The sequence below is a fragment of the Myotis yumanensis genome, unplaced genomic scaffold (genome assembly GCF_028538775.1).
Source record: "Myotis yumanensis isolate MYYU_CA2020_CCGP unplaced genomic scaffold, mMyoYum1.0.hap1 SCAF_2, whole genome shotgun sequence".
Classification (NCBI taxonomy): Eukaryota; Metazoa; Chordata; class Mammalia; order Chiroptera; family Vespertilionidae; genus Myotis; species Myotis yumanensis.
Window position 1 is genome coordinate 137,887,638 of NW_027223753.1, and position 22,228 is coordinate 137,909,865.

At 40.9% G+C, this 22,228-nt stretch overlaps 1 protein-coding gene across 3 annotated transcripts in view; it reads right to left on the minus strand.

Moving 5' to 3' along the window:
• The window catches only part of TMEM45A (transmembrane protein 45A), a 101,251-nt gene that overhangs the window by 19,700 nt on the left and 59,323 nt on the right, over positions 1-22,228 (minus strand). Inside the window, exon 1 of one of the 3 annotated variants that reach the window (XM_070406079.1) lies at positions 2,862-3,016. The exons of the other annotated variants lie outside the window; for them this stretch is intronic. The gene's annotated coding sequence lies outside the window, so the exon portion shown is untranslated. Of the gene's footprint in view, positions 1-2,861; positions 3,017-22,228 lie in introns of those variants that run through there. 3 annotated transcript variants of the gene reach the window in all.

Consider the following 22,228-nt stretch of genomic DNA (forward strand, 5'->3'; position numbering starts at 1 on the left):
GAGAATGATTAAACAATTTTATCATTAAATAAAGTTTTCAAATAACTTACATAACAGGAGATATAGTTATAGATAGATATAGGATTTTTTTTTAAAACTGAGAAGAGGCTTTGGATTCAGACTGACTAGAGATGAATCCCAACTTTATCATTTACTAGCTACATGACTTTGGGCAAGTTATTTAACCTCTAAGTGCCTCAGTGTTTTCTTCTGTAACATTGGACGAATAACAGTACCTACCTAGTAAAATTAAAATGAGTTACTCTAATGCAACTAAGCCACAGTATTATTAAAACAAGCTCATATTATTCTCAACCCACCTCAAACTACCTAAGTAAAACAAAAGTAAACCCAGATGAAAAATTTTACTTGGATACTAACTGCTGAAAAGCAAGAAGCAACCATAAAATTCTCTTGGTTGTTATTCATGTACAATCTATAACATTTCTTCAGCTGTTATCTTAGAGGGTTACTGGAATTTTCTGTGGCTATTTAATTTCTTGATTGCAATTACAGAATATGTTTCTGAAATCTATTCTTTCTACTCCCTCATTGGACCTGGATAGTGGGTCATTTATTTAAAAAATATTCCTACTCTGATGTTTCAAAGCGCACTTGTACTCAACATACCACAAATTTGAACTGATCATAATATCCACTCACCCGCTGCCAGAAAATCATTTTTTCCCCAGTTAGCCATTTTGGTTAACACCACCATTCATACACTTGCTCAGATTCAAAATATGAAAATCACCATAGAGTCCACCTATATCCCTGAAAATGAATTAGTTATTGAGACCTATTGCCTCTACTGCTTTACCATCCCCTACCCAAAATTTGGCTGACTTCCCGTAGCCCCTTCAATTGTATCCACTTGGGGGATCCTCCCTGATGGCCCAGATAGGAGAGAGGCTCTCTTATACCTATCAAGGTACCCAGTTCTCACTTTAATAAGCAAACCAGTCTATCTCAACACAGCCATTAGGATGTGATAGGGAGGGAATGGGGAGTAAGTAGTTGATGGTTTTTTAAGAGGGATAGGAAGTGGCCGGAGTGAGAGGGAAAATTAGTTCCTATTTCTACTTCAGTTATAAAATGTATCTTTAACCTTTAAATCTAAAACAGTGGTTCTCAACCTTCCTAATGCCGCGACTCTTTAATACAGTTCCTCATGTTGTGGTGACCCCCAATTTCATTGTTACAAATTGAACATAATTAAAGCATAGTGATTAATCACAAAAACAATATGTAATTATATATGTGTTTTCCAATGGTCTTAGGAGACCCCTGTGAAAGGGTCATTCGACCCCCAAAGGGGTCGCGACCCACAGGTTGAGAACCGCTGATCTAAAACAATCTGATGGTTCCAATCATTTTCTGTTTAAATGACCCAAACAAAATGAAGTCAAAACAGGTTTGCTAGCCCTAGTTGGTGTTGCTCAGTGGATAGACCATCGACCTGCGAACTGAAGGGTCTCAGGTTCGATTCCAGTCAAGGGCACATGCCTGGGTTGCAGGCTTGATTCCTAATGTGGGGCATGCAGGAAGCAGCTGACCAATGATTCTCTCTTATCACTGATGCTTCTATCTATCTCTTCCTCTCCCTTCCTCTCTGAAAGCAATAATATGTGTGTGTGTGTGTGTGTGTGTGTGTGTGTGTGTGTATAAACAGGTTTGCTATATTTGCTTGACCCAACAAAACCAGTTGCTCCTGGCACCGCAAATGACATTCATTTTACTTCTTTTTTTTTTTTTTTTTTACTTCATTTTCAATGTGGAAAGAAAAAGTTGCTTAACTCCTCAAATATCACTTATGTGTCATCTCCTAGATGACACCATTACCCATAGATCTATTTTTTGCTCCCTGCTTTAATATTCCCTGTAGACAAAACTTATTACTTGTAAAATCCAAGTACTCCAGAGTTTGATTAGATCTTAATCCAAAGAACAGACACTTTCCCCTTGGAGAACAGAGGGCATGCCTCGCCCACAAAGCAGAACATACCTGCCGGACAGCCAGCAGAAACCCCAGGGGAAATCTCCAGGCAAGGAAACAAAAGTGTACTTTTTCAACATCCTCCCTGCCTGATCTCACCACTTATAATCTCACAAAGGGAAAACGGTTCTTCCAGGCCCACAAGATTCAATCCCTGACTCCTAACTGCAGTTCATCCTGAAAATGCATACTCCTTCCCCATCCAAAAACCCCATTGCTCCTAATGACACCAAACATCATCCTCTGGGTTAAAGATGAGATACAACTCCCGACACCCGTATTGGCCCCTTTTCTTCTGACTGCCCCCCTCCAACACACACACACACACACACACACACACACACACACTCATTCAATACCCAAAAGGGGAAATATTTTAAAACTCTGGCACTTAGAGATAATATTGGTTAAATTTCCAAGATCTAAATTGGGTGTTAGGTGCTAATTCTCAGTATTACAGTCACATAAAGTTCAGAGTAGGCCTGTGCACAGAAAGAGGAAACTAGATCCGAAAAAAATATTCTACAATTTTCTTGGTGAAATTAACCAAATAGCTAACGTCAATAGAAAATGAATACCATGGAGAAAAACTTAAACCAAAATTTCACCTTGAGCCACCACTAAAATAAAGTATTCCTAAATCTTAATTAATGACTCATATTCCAAAACACATCTGTAAATTCTAATACACCAAAACAATTTGAACTACTTCTTAAACTTCACTTGACTATTTGCCTTAACACTCAAAGCAAAGTATTACGTAAGCATATGTAACTTTAAATATTTTTGATTCTCAAAGCATTTCATACAAGCACTTTCCCAAATTTCAACTGTTTGGAGGTTTTCTTAGTTAAACTCTTCTTACCTTCACACTTTCCTCAATGTCAAGTTCAACTCAATTTTCTTCTTCCCAGAATTTATAATGGTTCTGTTCTCAAGAAGGAAAAGCAGGTACTGAGTGTTCTCAATCTAAAGCTGTTCTTCCTTGGAGATTAAACCAATGTGCTCATGTCTCCAGGAATGAAGTTGAGCAGATGAGCCTTCAGAATGTCACAATTCCTGCATAAATCTGGATCTAGGGACCACACCCTTTTGAGCATCATACCTCTCTGTCTAAACTTGTGCAATAGAGTATTTCCCAATGAGGCTCACCTTATTACCCCGCCCACATGACCACTAGTTTCAGGCATGTACCACCTGCTATGAGAACCAAAGCCAGTGGGGCATGTGTGATCGTTGCTCTCTCTCTCCAGGCCATCAAGATGAACATAAGACAAAGGAAATGGTTATGGCCGTGGTAACATAATAGAGCCTGTTAGACAAGTCCTATAAAGACAGTCCATTTCCTAACGTACAGTACCTCAAGCAAGAGATTATCACAGGTGCCAGGGCTGGAGTCACGACCAAAACCAAAGTTATAGGAATAGCAAAAGATGATGGGAAAAAATTGTGATACGTCAATAATAAAGTTTACTTGCTCCCAAGGAATATACAATCTGGTAGAGAGATAAGTGAACAAATTATTCTAAACCAATGTGAGGTTTGCACAACATGAATGGGAATAAGAAGAAAGGAACAATATGACTAACCTTGAGAGTAGGCAGCTGTTATCCTCTCTGGTAAATGCTTGGTGAGCTAGGGCCATGGCCCCGCCCATATAATGTTTTGCGCCTAGTTAGTACTCAATAACTAGCCAGTGTGTAATGAGCTCCTGCATGGACCTGACCTCCCTAAAACACTGACTTGGGTGGCGACCAGTATCAAAAACAGCTGTAGTGTTATTTAAATGCAGATTCCTGGGCCCCCTTCAGATCTACTGAATCCATCAGCAGGGGGAGGCCCAGGAATCTACATTGCAACAAGCACTCACCAGTTAATTTTTATGTATTCTTGAGTTTTGAGAACCAAAGTGTTAGAGTATATGAAAACAAGCAGAGTGGCACTATGACAGAAAAATTTAAATGTGACCTCCCCACCACCATACCCCAGAGGAAATTTGTCAACTGTCAAGTGTCATGAACCCTGGCACCTGATGTGTTTGCTCATTTTGGATAGAGGTGGGTGGCTCAACAGCTGCTCCTGAGGCCAGAGTAATAATATGACTCTGTCACAAGACAATAACCATGCTAGAGTGCCACCGTTCTAGTTATTTTATTTTATCAGATATTACTAAGGTCTTATTTTATTTTGATCTCTTCTACATCCTGCCTTTTATTCCCATACCCATCTCAATCTTTAAATAACTAAAACCATCTACGTCACATGGACAATTCTTAACCAAACATCCAGAATGACAAACAGAACTATAAACTTGAAAATATGATGGATGGCGAGGCAAACGGAAAGTAAGAACAAATGCTATGTGGCATCACCTGCCTGTAACCAACTCTTCAATGTAAATAGGAGCCTGGACTGTTTCTGTTAGTAGTGTGGAACCTGAGATGGGAAGGAAGCTAGCATTCATTGAACATCTGGTATGTGCTAATAACTTTTCAGTTATCCTATCTTTGAGACAACTCAAGAGAGTATCATTTCCACCGTAGGTATGTGGAAGCTGAGATGCCAAGAGATTTACTAACCTACTCTAAGTCACAGAGTTAGTATAGACCAGAGCTAAGATTCCAAAACCCTTATATATCTGATTCCAAATCTCATACCGTTCCCCTAGGTAAGGGCAAACACTAGGAAACATCTGTGATTAGCCCATCCAACAATTTTTATCAATAACCTTTGAATAGGTTAAACACTGAAAGGGCTTCTCCTGCTGGGACTCTCTGCCATGGAGTCGTCAGCACATGTAAAGGAGGGGAAGCTTTGTGTGTAGCCTGAGCATGTATTTACCAGGCTATGAGCAAAGGCAGAGTGGACCGGGCTGCCAAAAAACGGGAAAGCTGAGCTGAGTCGTCGGCAAGGTCTTCATTTGACAACAGTCTAGAACAGTGGTTCTCAACCTTCCTAATGCCGCGACCCTTTAATACAGTTCCTCATGTTGTGGTGACCCCCAACCATAAAATTATTTTTGTTGCTACTTCATAACTGTACTTTTGCTACTGTTATGAATTGTAATGTAAATATCTGATATGCAGGATGTATTTTCATTGTTACAAATTGAACATAATTAAAGCATAGTGCTTAATCACAAAAACAATATGTAATTATATATGTGTTTTCCGATGGTCTTAGGCATCCCCTGTGTAAAGGTCATTCGAACCCAAAGGGGTCGCGACCCACAAGTTGAGAACCGCTGGTCTAGAGGCTAGATATGAGTATCAGTGATGTGGTAAGAATCTAAAGAAGTCATTCTATAGTTCCACTTTATACTGCTTTACAAGTTCAAGTCAATGAACAATGATTGAGTATTTCATATATATCTAAGGATCTGCTTCGAGTTATTGGGGACTCCATGGTGAGCAAGTATATTCATTTTCTATTGCTTCTGTAACTCAGCTGGAAAATGTTCTCCAATTTTGAGGGAATAGGTGATTAACTTAACCACTTCTGCAAAATAATCCCTTTTGCCATGTAAGGTAATACATCACAAGTTCTAAAAATTAAACATGGCAGGTAGAATGGGACATTATTCTGTCTACCATTGCAACATGTAAGGTTTAACAGTGTGTCCAGATAAAGAAGACAAACACATAGGACTGTGATACCAAAGAGATGAACTAAGATTTATAATAAAGGAATAAAATACTAGAGGTGTGCTCATTCCCTGCTGGTGGGAATGTAGATCAGTACAACCACTATGGAAAGCAATCTGGCGATTCCTCAAAAAATTAAGAATAGAGCTAACCATACAACCCGGCAATCCCTCTCCTGGGTATATACCTGAAAACCTCAAAATCATGTGTCTGCAAAGATATATGCACCCCTATGCTCATTGCAGCATTATTCACAGTGGCCAAGACATGGAAACAACCAAAGCGATCTGCAATAAAGGATTGGACAAAGATGTGGTACATCTACACAATGGAATACTACTCAACCATAAGAAAGGATGACTTACTGCCATTTGCAACAACATGGATGAACCTTGAAAATATTATGCTAAATGAAATAAATCAGTCATAAAAAGCTAAGAACCATATGATTTCACTCATATGTGGAATATAAAACTAAAGCTCATGAACACAAACAAAAGTATGGTGGTTGCAAGAGGGAAGGGAGTGAGGGGAGAAGGGGATCCTAATATATGGTGACAGTGCATTTGGCTTTGGGTGGTGGGCACATGGTGCAATATACAGATCTTGTAACACAGAAACCCACACCTGAAACTTATATCATCATGTTGACCAATGTCACTTAAATAAGTTTAATAGAAATAATGTTTTTATGTGTTGAGCCCCTTCTTTTAATTTAGGGGCAGGAGAGAGACATATGATAGGATCTTGGAAGACTAGAAGGGCCATTTGAGCGGGACCTTGAAGAATTAATAGGATTTTGAAAGGTGGAGGTAAAAGAGAACAGCACTCCAGACATAAGGAACAGCATGAATTAAACTCATGGTGGCAGAAACACACAGGAGATGTTGAAGTCATTTCTACCACAGGAGTAGGAGACTAAAGAAAATACAGCTGGAATCCCAACATTTTGGAGAAGTTGGTGTCAGAAATAACAATACAAATAACCACTCAATGGAAAAAAGTGCTTTTGCAATTAAATCTCTAGTTATAGATAAAAATTAAAGCAGACCTCTACCTCACACCAGATTCTAGATTAAATTTTTGGTGAATTAAAAACCTAATTGTGAGAAATCAAACTTTAAAACTTTTTAAAAGAAAATATTGAAAAGTTCCTATTGACCTTGGGATAGGAAAGATTTTTTAAACAAGATACAAAAAGCAAAATAATGAAAAAAAGAACTGATAAATTTGAGCACATCAAAAATTAAAACTTTTATACATGAATAGCAAGGAAGCATAGGAAAAGATGCTCAACATAATTAGTTATTTGGGAGATGTTAATTAAAATAACAAATACCAATGCACATTCACTAGAATGGCAAAATTTTAGAAGACTGACAGTATCAAGTATTAGCAAGGATAGGGAAAAAGTGAACCGTTTGTTTGTTTTGGATATTTTTCCATTGATTTTTAGAGAGAGTGGAAAGGGGGAAGGCAAGGAAGAGAGAGAGAGAGAAAGAGAGAGAAAGAGAGGCATTGATTTGAGAGACACATGGATTGGTTGCCTCTCGCATATGGCCCAGGGATTGAACCTGCAACCCAGGCACATGCCCTTGACTGATAATCAACCTGTGGCCCTTTGGTGCATGGGCCAACACTCAATCCACTGAGTTACACTGGCCAGGGCTTGAATAACATCTTAGTTGCTTCCAAGATTTGGCAATTATGAATAAGACTTCTATTAATATTCATATGCAGGTTTTTACATGTATGTAAGTTCCCAACTCATTTGAATAAATGCCTAAGAGCACAAGCCTGGATCATATAATAAGAGAATGAATAATTTTGTAAGAAGCTGCCAAAGTGTCTTCCAAAAAGGCTGTACCATTTTGCATTCCTGCCAGCAGTGAATAAGAGAGAGTTCTAATTGTTCCAAATCCTCTCACGCATTTGGTGTTGTCAGTGTTCAGGATTCTCACCATTCTAATGTGTGTGCAGTGACTTCTCACTGATTGTTTTAATTTGATGTTCCCTGATTGACATATGATAATTTTTTTATCTATTTATCGTCTTTGGTGAGGTATCTGTTCAGATCTTTTGCTCACTTTTCAATTCGGTTATATTTGCTTTCTTATTGTTGAATTTTAAGAGTTCTTTGTATAGTTTGGATGTCAGTCCTTTGTCAGATAAAATTTGCAAATATTTTCCCCCAGACTGTAGCTTGTCTTTTCATTCTCTTAAAAGTGTCTTTCACATAGCAGTTTTTAATTATAATGTAGTCTAACATACATTTTCTTCTTTCATAGATTGTGTACTTGATGTTTTATCTAAAAACTCATCATTATACCCAAGGTCACCCTAATTTTCTTCTATGTTATCGTCTAGACATGTTATAGCTTTTGTATTTTACATTTAGGTCTGTGATCCATTTTAACTTAATTTTTGTGAAAATATTGATAGAAGGACTGTGTCTAATTCATTCATTTTACATGTGAATATACAGTTGTTTCAGCATCATTTGTTGAAAAGGTTATCCTTTCTCTATACAGATTTGCTTTTGCCCCTTTGTCAAATATCGCTTGACTATATTTATGTGGGTCCATTTATGGATTCCTTATTCTGTTTCACTGATCTAAATGAATGTCTTTTCTTTCCCTAATGCCAAACTGTCCTGAGTACTGTAGCTTTATAGTAATTCTTGAAACTGAGTAGTGTCAGTCCTCCGATTTTGTTCGTCAATATTTATTGTGTTCGCTATCTGAGTCTTTGCCTTTCCATATAAACATTAAAATCAGTTTGTACACACACACACACACACACACACACACACTATGCTGGGATTTTGATTGGGATTGCATCGAGTCTGTACATCAGGTTATGGAAAACACTGACATCCTAACAATATCAATTCTTCCTATCCATAAACATGGACCCTCTCCTCATTCATGTAGATCTTTTTTGATTTCTCTCATTAAAGGTTTGTAGCTTTCCTTATATAGATCTTGTACCTATTTTGTTAAACTTATACCTAAATATTTCTTTTCTCTCCTTTTCTTTTTTGGGAAGGTGCTAATACAGTGTTATGTTTTTTATTTCAAATTCCAACTGTTCATTGCTGATATGCAGAAGAACAGTTGACTTTTATATATTGACCTTGTAACCTGCAACCTTGCTATAATAGCTTATGGGCAACAGTAGTTTGGGTTTTTTTTTGCTGTTGTTGATTCTTTGAGTTTCCTACATAGACAATTATGTTATCTGCAAACAAGGACAGTTTTATTTCTTCTTTCTCTAGCTGTATACTTTATATTTCTTTTTCTTATCTTCCTGCATTAGCTAGGACTTATAGTATAATGTTAAATAGGAATGGCTAAAGGAGACATACTGGCCTTGTTCCCAATCTTAAGGAGAAATCATCTAGTTTCTTATCATTAAGTACAATGTTAGCTGTAGGTTTTGTGTAGCTATTCTTTATCAAATGGAGGAAGTTTCATTCTATTTCTAGTTTGCTTTTTGAATTCTTTTTAATTTCTTTTCAAACAAAACCTAGGAAGGTAGTTTAGAGCCAGATAATAGAGGACTTAAATGCCAAGTTAAGAAGTTTAAACTTTATTCTATGGACAATAAAAAGCAACTGAATGTTTTGAGCAAAGAAGAGATACAATAGAGATATGTATCAGAACCCTTAAAACCATTCCATAATACAAAAATCTAGTTTCTATTTAAAGATGTCCAGAAAAGGGAACTCCTCCGACCTCTTAGTAACCGATCTGGTGACATACAGACATCACTCTGTTAGCCTCACAGCAAACTTGAATTCCTTGGAGGTCCCAGGGAAGACGCAGAATATTTATCATTCTTGATGAACTGTTTCCTTAGAGACATGACTCCCAAACTCAGTCCCCACTCTCTGGTCAGAGGAGAAAGCTGTGTAATTGTGGTCCAGGTTTGGGGCACAGGCACCCAGCGGCCCACACTAGCTTACTACGCAATGTATGGCCAAAATGCAGTGAACGCACCTGAATCAACAGTGTTGACACATTCATTTACATCACACCTTCTAACAGGGGAGTGCTGTTGTCAGGAGCTCTATTTACAATGGCATCTGGATAAATCCTTGTCCTAGCTACAGAGAACTTCTGTAGCCCAGTTCTCATGGCCTTGGCTGACTCACCTCTCTTTACCCACTTTCTTGCATACTGCTCCTCCCCCTTCCTTTTCTCCCTTCTGCCTGCCACAACCCATTCTCAGTAGGCAGTAGAGAAGCATCAGGATTCTAAGCAAATGGCTTCCAAGAGCATGAGGTCTAACTTGGGAAAGAAAGACACTGCTGGATCAAATTCCAAATTTAGGCTTGGCTTGGATATCTGTGTGTGGAAGGGGTGGTAGACAGAAGATTATTGATAGAAGCCCATAGAGTCAAGAATAAGGAGAAAAGAAATGATTTTCCAACTAGAGCTAATAAATCTCTGATGTCTGAAACTCATAGACTTACAAACTACATAAGCATCCAGTTCCCCGACCCGTCAGCTTCATATTGCCTATGGGTGGATGTCTTTTCCCCAGCAGGCTACTTGGTGAAATTCATTCTGATCTGACTTTCCTCTGAAAACCTATTCTGGTTCTCTACTTCCTCCTTCCTTCCTGCCACCAACACACATCAATTTTATTTTATTTGAGTCCTTTTCCTTTGGGGAAGGCTCAGGTGTGGGGCCAGGTTTAGGGCCTCCATGTTTGTTTGTTTTTCACTATATCCATCTAACATACATCCAGCCTTGGCAACCACCCAAAATAACTCATCATTGAACCCTCACCCTGTGTCAGAGGGAACAGTGTGAAATGTCAGAGAAAGGAAGTCATTTTTTACCTGAGGACAGCTGTGATTCCCTGAGAAAAGCTTTTGACAAGTTTCTGGCTTGTTGAGAGGAAATTCAGTTTTCTTTGGAGTAAGTGCCTCTAAGATTATTCAGAGATATGTATGGGAATGACAGCAAGTGCTCTTGGCTGCCTGTTGTATCATTCATTCCCTCATTTCTCTAACTATTTATCCATGTTTTCAACAAATATTTATGAAACAATCATGATGTGCCAGGTATAGTTCTGTCCATTAGGGACATGAGATCAAGTTAGAATCCTCATTTTAACCAGAGCCCAGGTGATTCATATGCACATTAAAGTTTGAGAAACACTGGTCAAGGGCAGAATTTCTCAAGCACTATTGACATCTCAGGCCCAAGAATTCTTTGTTACATGGGGCTATCTGTGCCAAGAAGTTTAGCAACATGTCTGGCCTCCACATACTAGATTCTGGCAGCACTTTCCTCCAGTTGTAATGATCAAAAATATCTACAGATATTAATAAACATCCCAAGGAGAAAAATCACATTTCCTTCCCCAGTTAGGAAGTGCTACTTTAGTGAATGCAAAGGAAAACCACAATGAAATACCACCTCACAGGGAATGGATCGAAGATGGCGGCATAGGTAAACACCGGAGATTGCCGCCGTAAACAACCACTTCAAAAATACAACTAAAAGTCGGAACGGACATCACCCAGAACCACAGGAAGGCTGGCTGAGGAGAGACTCTTCAACTAGAAGCAAAAACAACAGCATTCCGACGCTCAGAGGAGGCGTAGTGTGGAAAATTTAAAGGTACGGTGGTGCGGTGGTGAGGTGGTGCGTGCGCAAAGCGGGCTGGCGGCTGAGGGCGCGGTTGTCGTTTTCAATCAGGAGTGAGTCTCAGACTCTGGGCTACAGATCCGGGCGAGTCTCTAGGGACCCAGACTCAAACGGGACAAGCGGGACTGTCTGGCTACGGCCCCTCCGAGGTTTGCAGCGGTTGCTGGGACAGAGAGGCAGAACCCCTGGGGACGGACTGAGAGCGGCCATAGCGGCTCCCTCCCCCCGCCCTGTTGATCCCGCCCGCCCAAGCTCTGCGCACAGCCATTTGCCGATCGCCTCAGGCAAAGGCTGGATTAGCGCCGCCCCAGAAGACAGACGTTTTCCGCACAGCTGATTCCAACAGCCAGTCGGCCTGGTGGTCAAATCCCTCTAGTGTTAACTACAACAATTAAGGCTTGGCTAGAACAAGACTGTGCACAGAGACCACAAGGGGGTGCACCAAGAAAGCATAAAAGATGCGGAGACAAAAAAACATGACAGAAATGGAGGATATGGAGCTAAGAATCGCAATTTTGAGGGCTTGCCATAAATTTGTGCAGAGCCTCACGAAAACTAATGAGACCCTCGATGCTACGATAAAGAAATTAGAAAGTAAGCATACACGGACTGAAATAACGAATATTATACCCAATAGCAGACCAGAGGAGCTCAAGAATCAAACCAAAGATTCGACAAAAAACACCCAATTGGAAAAGCAAAATGAAAAAAGAATCCGAAAGTGTGAAGATAGTGTAAGGAGCCTCTGGGACAGCTTTAAGCAGTCTAATATCAGAATTATTGGAGTGCCAGAAGATGAGAGACAGCAAGATATTGAAAACCTATTTCAAGAAATAATGGCAGAAAACTTCCCCCACCTGGAGAAAGAAATGGACTTACAGGTTCAAGAAGCGCAGAGAACCCCAAACAAAAGGAATCCAAAGAGGACCACACCAAGACACATCATCATTAAAATGCCAAGAGCAAAAGACAAAGAGAAAATCTTAAAAGCAGCAAGAGAAAGAGACTCAATTACCTACAAGGGAATACCCATACGACTGTCAGCTGATTTCTCAACAGAAACTTTGCAGGCCAGAAGGGAATGGCAAGAAATATTCAAAGTGCTGAATACCAAGAACCTACAACCAAGATTACTTTATCCAGCAAAGCTATCATTCAGAATTGAAGGTCAGATAAAGAGCTTCACAGATAAGGAAAAGCTAAAGGAGTTCACCACCGCCAAACCAGTATTATATGAAATGCTGAAAGGTATCCTTTAAGAAGAGGAAGAAGAAGAAAAAGGTAAAGATACAAATTATGAACAACAAATATGCATCTATCAACAAATGAATCTAAGAATCAAGTGAATAAATAACCTGATGTACAGAATGAACTGGTGATTATAATAGAATCAGGGACATAGAAAGGGAATGGACTAACTATTCTTGAGGGGAAAAGGGGTGTGGGAGATGCGGGAAGTGACTGGACAAAAATCATGCACCTATGGATGAACACAGTGGGTGGGGAGTGAGGGTGGAGGGTGGGGTGGGAGCTGGAAGGAGGGGAGTTATGGGGGGAAAAAAGAGGAACAAATGTAATAATCTGAACAATAAAGATTTAAAAAAAAAAAAAAAAATTAGGAGTCGACCAAGATGGCGGCGTAGGTAAACACCGGAGACCGCTGCCGCAAACAACCATTTCAAAAATACAACTAAAAGACTGAACGGACATCACCCAGAACCACAGGAAGGCTGGCTGAAGAGAGACTCTACAACTAGAAGGAAAGAGAACAGCAAATCGAGGCTCAGAGGCGGCGCAGTGTGGAAAATACAAAGGTACCGAGGTGCGCGCGAAAGCGGGCTGGTGGCTGAGGGCGCGGTTGTCGTTTTCTGTCGGGACTGAGTCTCAGACTCTGGGCTCCAGATCCGGGCGAGTCTCTAGGGACCCAGACTCAAACGGGAGAAGCGGGATTACCCGGCATCAGTTGGAACCTGAGGGCAGCTTTCTCTCCGAGGTTTGCAGCGGCTGCCGGGGTTCTGAGAAGCAGAGCCTCTGGGAACGGGACTGAGCGTGGCCATAACTGCTCCCTCCGCCCGCCCTGTTGATCCCGCCCCGCCCAAAGCCTGCGCACAGCCATTTGCTGATCGCCTCAGGCAAAGGCTGGATTAGCGCCTCCCCAGAAGACAGAGTTTTCCGCACAGCTGATTACTATAGCCAGCCGGCCTGAGGGTCAAATCCCCCTAGTGTTAACTACAACAATTAAGGCTTGGCTAGAACAAGACTGCGCACAGAGACCACAAGGGGGTGCACCAAGAAAGCATAAAAGATGCGGAGACAAAAAAACATGACAGAAATGGAGGATATGGAGCTAAGAATCGCAATTTTGAGGGCTTGCCATAAATTTGTGCAGAACCTCACGAAAACTAATGAGACCCTCGATGCTACGATAAAGAAATTAGAAAGTAAGCATACACGGACTGAAATAAAGAATATTATACCCAATAGCAGACCAGAGGAGTACAATAATCAAACCAAAGATTCGACAAAAAACACCCAATTGGAAAAGCAAAATGAAAAAAGAATCCGAAAGTGTGAAGATAGTGTAAGGAGCCTCTGGGACAGCTTTAAGCGGTCTAATATCAGAGTCATTGGAGTGCCAGAAGATGAGAGACAGCAAGATATTGAAAACCTATTTCAAGAAATAATGGCAGAAAACTTCCCCCACCTGGTGAAAGAAATGGACTTACAGGTCCAAGAAGCGCAGAGAACCCCAAACAAAAGGAATCCAAAGAGGACCACACCAAGACACATCATCATTAAAATGCCAAGAGCAAAAGACAAAGAGAAAATCTTAAAAGCAGCAAGAGAAAGAGGCTCAATTACCTACAAGGGAATACCCATACGACTGTCAGCTGATTTCTCAACAGAAACTTTGCAGGCCAGAAGGGAATGGCAAGAAATTTTCAAAGTGCTGAATACCAAGAACCTACAACCAAGATTACTTTATCCAGCAAAGCTATCATTCAGAATTGAAGGTCAGATAAAGAGCTTCACAGATAAGGAAAAGCTAAAGGAGTTCATCACCGCCAAACCAGTATTATATGAAATGCTGAAAGGTATCCTTTAAGAAGAGGAAGAAGAAGAAAAAGGTAAAGATACAAATTATGAACAACAAACATGCATCTATCAACAAATGAATCTAAGAATCAAGTGAATAAATAACCTGATGTACAGAATGAACTGGTGATTATAATAGAATCAGGGACATAGAAAGGGAATGGACTGACTATTCTTGGGGGAAAAAGGGGTGTGGGAGATGCGGGAAGTGACTGGACAAAAATCATGCACCTATGGATGAACACAGTGGGTGGGGAGTGAGGGTGGAGGGTGGGGTGGGAGCTGGAAGGAGGGGAGTTATGGGGGGAAAAAAGAGGAACAAATGTAATAATCTGAACAATAAAGATTTAATTAAAAAAAAAAAAAAAAAACACAAAAAAAAAAAAAAAAAAAATTAACCAATGGACACAATACACGGGGCGGGGAGGGCGGGGGGTAGGGGCCAGGGGAATGTCAAGGGGGGGAAAAAAGGAGACATATGTAATACTCTTTGTAATACTTTAAGAAATAAAAATTATTAAAATATAAAATAAAAAAAAAAAGAAATACCACCTCACACCTGTTTGAATGGCTGTCATCAACAAGAAAAGAAATAAGTGCTGGAGAGGTGAAGAAAAAGGAACCCTCAGACATAGCTGGTGGGAATGTAAATGGGTGCAGCCACTATGGAAAACAGTATGGAGGTTCCTCAGAAAACTAAGAATAGAGTTACTATATGAACCAGCAACCTACCTGAAAATTTTGAAAACATTTATTCAAAATATATGTATCCCTATGTTCATTGCAGCATTATTCACAGTGGTCAAAGTGTCTTTCAATAGATGATTGGATAAAGATATGGTACATATATACAATGGAATATTACTCAGCCATAAAGAAAAGACAAAATACTGGCATTTACAACACATGGATGGGTGTTGAAAATATCATCCTAAGTGAAATAACTCAGATGGAAAATGTCAAGAACATATGATGTTAGGCATATGTGCGATATAAAACTGAAAGCAACAAATTAACAAACAAGACAAACAAATAAAAACTCAAAGACATAAACAACAGCATGGTGGTTACCAGAGGGAAAGGGGGGTGGAAAGCAGTAAAAGAGAGTAAAGGGGGTCAAATAAATGGTGAAGATGGAGACCTGACTTTGGATAGTAAACACACAATGACAGACGATGCATTATAGAATGATACACTTGAAATCTATATAATCTTATATTTTAATTTCTTGTTATTAAAATATAACATGCATATCGAAAACTTTAATAAATTAAATATTACAAGAAAACCAAAATTTCTTTTTGAGATCTCTCCCAGTTACCAATACTTCTCACCAAATTAAGCACTATCCTGATTTTAATTTCTATATATTAGTTTTACCCAGTTTTAAACTTAATATATATTTTACAGTAATTTTTATATGTGTTTTATATATTCCATATAACTGTTTGTGAGACTATATCCTGTTGCCTGTAGTTCATTCATTTTTATTGCTATACAGCATTCAAATTTATGAAACCCATATAACTTTATTAAGCAATTAGTGGCCAGGTGGACAAATTCATGCACATTGAAGGAAAATTAATTAGAAGAAATATTTTAATATCACCATTCGCCCTTTCTCTATAATAGAAATGTCAACCAAATTCACAATTGACAATGACAAATTGAAACACATGTGTGCGACTGGCACCAGTGAGAGCTTTATGTGTATCATGCATGTGCGAGTCAACTTAGCCTTTTATAGATATAGAACTAGAGGCCCGGTACACAAAATTCTTGCACAGAGGAGGGGTGTCCCTCAGCAGGCCTGCACCCTCTCCAATCTGGGACCCTTTGGGGAATGTCCGACTGCCTGTGGGATCGGGCCTAAACCGACAGTTGGACATCCCTCTCACAATCCAGGACTGTTAGCTCACAGCCACTCGCCTGCCTGATTGCCCCTAACCGCTTCTGACTGCCAGCCTGGTCACTCCCTAACCAATCCCCTGCTGGCCTGATTGACGCCTAACTGCTCCCCTGCCAGCCTGATCACCCCCAACTGCCCTCCCTGCAGGCCCGGTCACCTCCAACTACCATCCCCTGCAGGCCTGGTCACCCCCAACTGCCCTCCCCTGCTGGCCTTATTGCCCACAACTGCTCTTCCCTGCCGGCCATCTTGTGGTGACCATCTTGTGACCACATGGGGGCGGCCATCTTGTGCAAGGGCATGATGGCCAATTTGTATATTAGCTCTTTATTACATAGGATGTCACCCCAATAAATTTAATAATTGTTTTAAAAGTACTAGTTAGAAGGCCCTTTGTCAAATCCCCTTAACATAAAAAGAATTTTTCCTTTTCTCTTGGGAAAAAAAGAAATGTAACAAATTTAGCTGTTAACTATTGTATCGAAGTAAGCCCATCCAAGATTATGTGCACCTTTTTCAGAAAGATAATGTACACACTATTGCAACTAATAAAACAAACAAAACATCATTTGGAAAAATGATGTTTGCAAAATTCCCATGACCTTCTACATAAACATCTTTCAAGTTTGCCATTTCATATTACTACTAAGGACAAAGAGGGGCAGGGCATTAAATATGAAATACATGAAGTCAAGGACTTGCCACTGGATGTCATCACTGCCAAATACATTTGTCCTAGGTGCAATCATATAAAGGTCTATATCTCCCCATTTTGAAACAGATGACCAACGAAGGCACAATAATCTGTGTCCATCACACAATGAAAGTGATGACAAGATGACATGTTCCAATCTAGCTTATGAAAAAATAAATCACATAAGCAGAGGCTGAAACAGTATGGTGATAGCTGAGCACTGTGCAATTTTGACTGGAGTAGAGGAGGAATCATCAGCAGAAAAATTCTTTTGTCTCTCAGACTCTTGGTGTTGGGAAATTTATGTCTCACTGTTTAGTGTAATTGTTATTTTTTAAATCCCAATCTAAGAAATAATGATTCCTGATTTTGGACGGTAACTATGACAAGTAAAGAAACAACATAATTTCGGCTATTGATAAACTAACCCAAGATTTCAGGCTCAGCTTGGAGGAGTGGGGGAAGTGGTTCCACTTCGAAGCGCTGAGCCAGGCTGAGCTGAGCTGAGCCGGAGGATCAAGCTGTGGCAGGGATTGTCTCTGTGAAGTGGACGAGGCCATCAGCCCAGTGTTGCCCTCGAATGCATTGGTTGTATTGATCCCATTTCAGAGAAGAGGCAGCTGAGCTTGAGACATTTCATGTTTTGCCTGAATGTCCCGTCAGTAAATGGTAGAAGGGAGAAGAAGAACCCAAATATCTGGGGTACTGGTGGACAGCGTTCCTTCTATAGCAAACACCCCTGTATTAGTGTCCTGGTGCTGCTCTAACAAATTACCACAAAAGTACAGCACGAGTTTAATAGCATACAGCTCTGAAGGTCAGAAGTCTGACATGGATCTCCCTGGAGTAAAATCAAAGTGTTAGCAGGGCCACACACCCTCTAGACCCTAGCAGGGGTAAGGAACCATTTTTCTGCCAAGGGCCATTTGGATATTTATATCATTCGTGGGCCATACAAAGTTATCAACTTAAAAATTAGCCTGCTTTAAAAAAATTATTTACAATGCTATTTGAATGATTTGTAAAAGCTGTGAATCTTGTTTTGTATCTGTGTATTAAACTTAATTTGCCAAAAAATAAAAATTTTAAAATGCCATTAAAAAAATTAGCCTGCTATATTTGGTCAAACATTTAATTAACTCACCCCTAATGCCTTGGCAGGGCCAGACCAAATTATTTCTCGGGCCTCATACAGCCCACAGGCCAGATATTCCCCACCCCTGCTAGAGGCTCTAGGAGAGAATTTATTTCCTTGCTTTTCCCAACTTCTAAAGACTTTTCACATTCCTGGCTCCTGGCTCCTTCTTCCATCCTCAAGGTCAGGAGCACAGTATCTTCAAATCTCTCTCTGATGACCCAAGACCCATGTAATTGCATTGGGCAACTCAGATGACCCATAGTAATCTTCCCATCCCAAAATCCTTCACTTAATCAAATCTCCAAAATCCCTTTTACCATATGCAAGAAACCAGAATACCTCACACTAAAATATCCCTCTTTGATATAAAAATTATTTTGAGCTGAAGGCAATTAAGAAACAGCAAATGCAGGGAAAGCTCTCTCTACTCCCCTCCCCTTTCTGCCTAAAGGGAGGTTATAAATCCTTCTTTCACAGAAAATAGATTCTTGGCTCAAAGATGGCACCAGAGGAATCTGCAAACAAACTTTACTTCATTAGTTGCTTCCATATGTCTACCTTCTCACAGTTTGCCTCCTAAAACTGCTTTTTCTTTCCTGTCATTTCCTTACAAATTTTTTGTTCTTTGCTGAAGATGCTGTATAAACTGGAATTTTAAGCCACCACCTGGAGTTACTTTTCACTCAGGTTTTTTCTCCCTGTGATATGCACTGCATGCATTAATAAACTGTTTTTTTTTCTCAGTTTGGAGGTTCCTCAAAAAATTAAAAACAGCCTTATGACCCAGTGATTCCACTTCTGGGTATATATCCAAAGAAACCCAAAACACCAATTTGAAAAGATATATGCACCCCCATGTCTATTGCAGCATTATATACAACTAGAGGCCCGGTACACAAAATTCATGCATTGGGAGGAGGGTGTCTCTCAGCCCAGCCTGCACGCTCTCCAATCTGGGACCCCTCGAGGAATGTCCGACTGCCTCTTTAGACCCAATCCCACCGCTCACCTGCCTGCCAACCAGATCACCCCCTAACCACTCCACTGCCAGCCTGATCGACACCTAACTGCTCTGCTGCTGGCCTGATTGCCCCCAACTTCCCTCCCCTGCTGGCCTGGTCACCCCTAACTGCCCTCCCTTGCCAGCATGGTCACCCCTAACTGCCTTCCCTTGCCAGCCTGGTTGCCCCTAACTGCCCTCCCCGGCAGGCCTGGTTGCCCCCAACTGCCCTCCCCTGCAGGCCTTTCCCTCCCAACTGCCCTCTCCTGTAGGCCTGGTTGCCCTTAACTGCTCTCCCCCGCTGGCCTGGTCACCCCCAACTGCCCTCCCCTGCTGCTCTGGTCCTCCCCAACTGCCCTCTCCTGCAGGCCTGGTTGCCCCTAACTGCCCTCCCCTGCTGGCCTGGTCACCCCAACCCCCCTCCCCTGCAGGCCTGGTCGCCCCAATTGCCCTCCCCTGCAGGCCTGGGTGCCTCCCAACTGCCCTCCCCTGCTGGCCTGATCGTCCACAACTGTCCTCCCCTGCAGGCCATCTTGTGTCCACATGGGGCGGCCATCTTGTGTGTTGGAGTGATGGTCAATTTGCATATTACCTCTTTATTATATAAAAGGATAGTCAAGATGTGGAAGCAACCCAAATGCTCATCAATAGACTAGTGGATAAAAAAAGCTGTGGCACATTAAAAAACAATAAAATCTTACCATTTGTGACAGCATGGATAGATCTACAGGGTATTATGCTAAGTGAAGTAAGTCAGACAAAGACATGATGTAACTTATACGTGGAATCTAGAGAACAAAATAAACAAACAAACAAAACAGACTTCTAGATACAGAGAACAGACTGATGGATACCAGGGGAGCCATGTTGGGAATGGGGTGAAAAAAGTGATGGGAATAAGAGTACTAATTGTTAGATACAGAATAGTCATGGGGATGTGAGGTAAAGAATAGGGAATATAGTGAACAATATAATAACTCTGTATGGAACCAGGAGGGTATTACCTCAGGAACACTTTGTAACCTTTATGAATGTCTATCTGCTGAACTATACACCTGAAACTAATGCAGAAAAGTGTTAACTACAAACTGTAATAAAAAAATAAAATAATATTTTTAAACTGCGATGCATACATGGAGAGAGTCTCCTTATGTGTGCTGACATATAAACATTCATTTTTTACTGAACTGAAATTAATGCATTAAATTTTTCTTTCCTCATCAATTGTCTCTCATTACACAGTTATGTTGACTGCTTTTTTGAATTATAAAAGCAATACATGTAAATAAATTAAGAATCCTTTCTAACACTTGGAGTGCGGGAAACGAGTTAAGTCGGCTCGCGTGAATTGCGCGTACTCCGCGGGAGCCGTCTTAACTCGGTTCATATAGATTTGCGGTGGAGTGCGGGAAACGTGTAAACTCGGGCCGATTGTAACTGCGTATTACCAAATATTTGTTTGTTTGCCGTTCACAAAGATACCTACCTGCGTATGCGAACCGTTTCATACCCATTGGGGTAATAGGTATCATAAAAATCCCTGATTTTGCGCGGGAAACCTAAATAATTGCCCGCGCCATCTTATATTTTGGCGGGAAATTCACCCGACACCGTAGTGCTAATAAAGAGGGAATATGCTAATTGACCCTCACATCATCACAAAGATGGCAGTGCCCACAGCCAATAAGAAGGGAATATGCTAATTGACTGCCACGCCCTCAAAGATGGTGGCACCCACAGCCACAAGATGGCCGGCAGGGGAGGGCAATTGTGGGCAATCAGGCCAGCAGGGGAAGGCAGTTGCAGGGGACCAAGCCTGCAGGGGAGGGCAGTTAGAAGCAACCAGGCTGGCAGGAGAGGACAGTTAGGGGCAACCAGGCCAGTAGGGAAGAGCAGTTGGGGGCGATCAGGCCAGCAGGAGAGCACTTAGGCGTTGATCAGGCTGGCAGGGGAGTGGTTAGGGAGTAATCAGCCTGGCAGGCAGAATCAGTTAGGGCAATTAGGCAGGCAGGCAGGCGAGTGGTTGGGAACCAGCAGTCTCGGATTGTGGGATCGGGCTTAAACCGGCAGTCGGACATCCCCGTGGGGTACCAGATTGGAGAGGGTGTAGGCTGGGCTAAAGGACACCTCCCCCCCCCCCCCCCCCCAGTGCACAAATTTCATGCACCGGGCCTCTAGTAAATATGTAAGAATACACAAAAGTAAAAGACCTCTCTTTAAATAAATAAATAAATGAATAAATGGATGGATAGATGATAATAGATAGATAGATGATTGATAGATGATAGATAGATAAATGATGATAGATAGATGATAGATAGATAGATAGATAGATAGATACATACATAGATAGATAGATAGATAGATAGATAGATAGATAGATAGATACTGTTTTTCTCTTGTTAGTCTGCCTTTTTGTTAAAGAGTCCTGGCTAAAAATCTAAGATGGGTCAAGTTTCGCCTCCCCTGTTTCTGCAGACCAGCAGGGATGACCTACCAGCTCCAAAGCTGGCAGATGGAATCCTGGGGAAACTGACAAAATGCCAGTGAGTGATAGGTAAGAATTCTTACCGAAGTCAGCAATCTGGGATCTCTGTTTGCAGTGCCCAGCCGAGAAAGGAAGGTAAACTTTTTTCTTATCGCTCCCTTTCCAAATTTCCTTTCCAAATGTTTTTCTAAAAAAAATTTGTGAAACTTCGTTCTTTAAAATTGTGACTCTGTGGATTTGATTTGGGGCTACATATAGCCTCTCAGAAATAGTCTTCATTTTCCTTGTCTCTGTCTTTTGTGCATTTGACCTAAGGAAGCCGTAAAATGTCAGCTCTCCTTTCTTTGTGTCATCTGTGCTGGGAGGATTTCCAGAATAACTCATCCAGTGACACAGAGCAGCAGGTCTGTGCTCTCAGGCATCTCTGTGGGAGGCCAGAGCTGTCTTCCCACCTGTAACTGTGAAGGTCTTTACCGCCTTAGAGTATCTTTGGGAGAAACTTTGGCTCTTGAGGAGACTGCATCTTTCGCTCTTTGGGAAACACCTCTTGTGTCCATGATTAAGCCATAAAGGCTTATTTGATTGGGTTTAAGCCATAAA